The sequence below is a fragment of the Chrysoperla carnea genome, assembly GCF_905475395.1.
Source record: "Chrysoperla carnea chromosome X unlocalized genomic scaffold, inChrCarn1.1 SUPER_X_unloc_140, whole genome shotgun sequence".
NCBI classification, from domain to species: Eukaryota; Metazoa; Arthropoda; class Insecta; order Neuroptera; family Chrysopidae; genus Chrysoperla; species Chrysoperla carnea.
In genome coordinates, this window is record NW_025408090.1 from 18,653 (window position 1) to 21,581 (window position 2,929).

The 2,929-nt window shown below is 24.8% G+C and overlaps 1 non-coding gene across 1 annotated transcript; it reads left to right on the plus strand.

The window, feature by feature from the left end:
* Nucleotides 1–240: 240 nt before the first annotated feature.
* LOC123303816 lies at nt 241–359 on the plus strand. The gene has a single exon (XR_006535900.1). It is a non-coding gene; the product is annotated as a 5S ribosomal RNA (ribosomal RNA).
* The last annotated feature ends 2,570 nt before the right edge of the window (nt 360–2,929 follow it).

The window sequence follows — 2,929 nt, forward strand, 5'->3', positions numbered from 1 at the left end:
AATTATTTTTTGTATAAATATTTTATAAAATAATAGTTTAGAAACATTTGCCACAGTCAGTACCACGGATGGGTGGCCACTTGAGAATACTGTGTGCGGTTGCATTTTTATTTAAAATATATGGTATAATAAATAAGTATATATTTAAATTGATTACTTCATTGAAAATTTTAATAATATACTTTAATATTAATGATATTTATGAAAAATATATATTTGTAAAAATTTTCATTTATTACTGGCAACAGCCATACCACGTTGAAAACACCGGTTCTCGTCCGATCACCGAAGTTAAGCAACATTGGGCACAGTCAGTACTTGGATGGGTGACCGCTTGGGAACACTGTGTGCGGTTGCCTTTTTATATTAAAAATATAAATTATTTTTCTTCTTTTCTTTTTTTTTACACACCATATATAAATATATGTTATTTAGAAATGTAAACCTTTTATATTATTCATCAACAAATAAATATTATTTTTTGTATAAAATTTTATTGCATTTATAACTCATATCATGGTTACTTTAAAGCGAGAAGTTTTTTTAATATTTCAAATGAATATAAAATAATATAAATTTTATGAAATTTATTTATTTTTAGAAATAGCAATCGCTTATAATTATAACAAAATTTTAATAATGTTTAATTTTATTTCAATAATTTATATTTATATATATATATATATATATATATATATATATATATATATATATATATTTTTTAATAAAAATAATATACTCTTATTTAATAATATATGTTGGTCCTATATATAGGACCGAAAATATTTCTTATTTGTTTTTTTTTTTTTAAATTGTCATTTAAAACGCTTATGCACGTTCTCCACGAATACGTCTTGCCAATTGTATATCCTTAGGCATAATTGTAACACGCTTTGCATGAATTGCGCATAAATTGGTATCTTCAAATAAACCTACTAAATAGGCTTCACTAGCTTCTTGTAATGCCATAACAGCTGAACTTTGAAAACGTAAATCGGTTTTAAAATCTTGTGCAATTTCACGTACTAAACGTTGGAATGGTAATTTACGAATTAACAATTCAGTACTTTTTTGATAACGACGAATTTCTCGTAAAGCTACTGTACCAGGACGATATCTGTGTGGTTTTTTTACTCCACCAGTTGCTGGTGCACTTTTACGTGCAGCTTTCGTTGCTAATTGTTTTCTTGGTGCTTTACCACCAGTTGATTTACGTGCAGTTTGCTTGGTTCTAGCCATTTTCAAATAATAATGTTTTTACAAAAAAACACACAATTTTAAAAATTATATTCGACAATTTGATACTACAAAGTCAAATGTTTAAATGCGAAATAAATGTGTTGTATTTATATTTATATGAAATTTCAAAATTTTTGTTGTCATATCCTATTGGATAGCTATCAGAGTATGGACTAATCAAATTGTATAGGCGTGGCTTAAAAAATCTTTAATGCTTTATATAAAAAGGCACAATTGTACCGGCGCTCACATACATTACAATACTTGTGAGGTTAACACACGTGTTATCCGTTCGTTAAAATATTGTAAATAATTTTTTATTAAAATGACTGGCAGAGGAAAAGGTGGAAAGGGTCTTGGAAAAGGGGGTGCAAAACGTCATAGAAAAGTTTTGCGTGATAATATCCAAGGTATTACAAAACCTGCAATTCGTCGTTTAGCACGACGAGGTGGAGTAAAACGTATCTCTGGTTTAATTTATGAAGAAACACGTGGTGTACTTAAAGTATTCCTTGAAAATGTTATTCGGGATGCTGTTACATATACTGAACACGCAAAACGTAAAACAGTTACAGCTATGGATGTTGTATATGCATTAAAACGACAAGGTCGTACTTTGTATGGTTTTGGAGGTTAAGAAAATATAATAATTTACTTAAAATATTTAGTAAATTTATTAAAGAATATTTAATACATCCGATAAATTTAAACAGGCTTTCCTTTTTGGGAAGCCACTAATTTTATTTATATAAGAGTAAATAAATTTGTTAATAAATATAACATATTATATAATTTGTTTACAACAAATTATTTTGTTTATAACATACATTACCAAATATTTTTATTTTTTTTTTTTATTGTAATATATCTGCAATAATAAATTATAATTTGTATATTATCTATTTTATTTTACAATAACTTATTGAATTTTTGAAAAAATTTTATTATAAATTAATATACTATTATATTTTTTATATATACAAGTTAAGAGTAACAAGTATCGATAGGAGATTATCGAATTTATAACTAATAAAACATTTCGCCTTAATCAAAGAAAATAAAGATTTTGCTATACCATTTTTTATACTTTCAATAAATAATTTATTATTAAATTTTTATTATTTCATTTATTTTTTAAAATTATTAAAAATATTTTTCTAATAATTATAAGCGTACATAAACAAGTAGTAAATGTAAAATGAAAATAATAAAGGTAATGTAATGCATTTGCATTACACTGATTTACGATATATATTCCGCGATATCCTTTATTATATTTAAAATTAATAATATTGATATACTAATAATAGATATATTCAAGCTATTAATATATAAAATTTTATATTAAATATGATATTAATAATTGTTTATTTAATTTTTTTGTATATATAAAAATAATTTACTCTTATTTAAAAAATTTGATGGCTCTCTTAAAAAGAGAGCCGTTTTTATATGTTGATGTATTTTTATGTTATCAATTAAATAATATTTTCGATTTATTTATTTTGAACTTGTATATTTTGTAACAGCTTTAGTACCTTCACTAACAGCGTGCTTTGCCAATTCACCAGGTAATAATAATCGAACTGCGGTTTGAATTTCCCGACTTGTGATTGTTGAACGTTTATTATAATGTGCTAAACGTGATGCTTCAGCAGCAATACGTTCAAAAATATCATTAACAAAACTG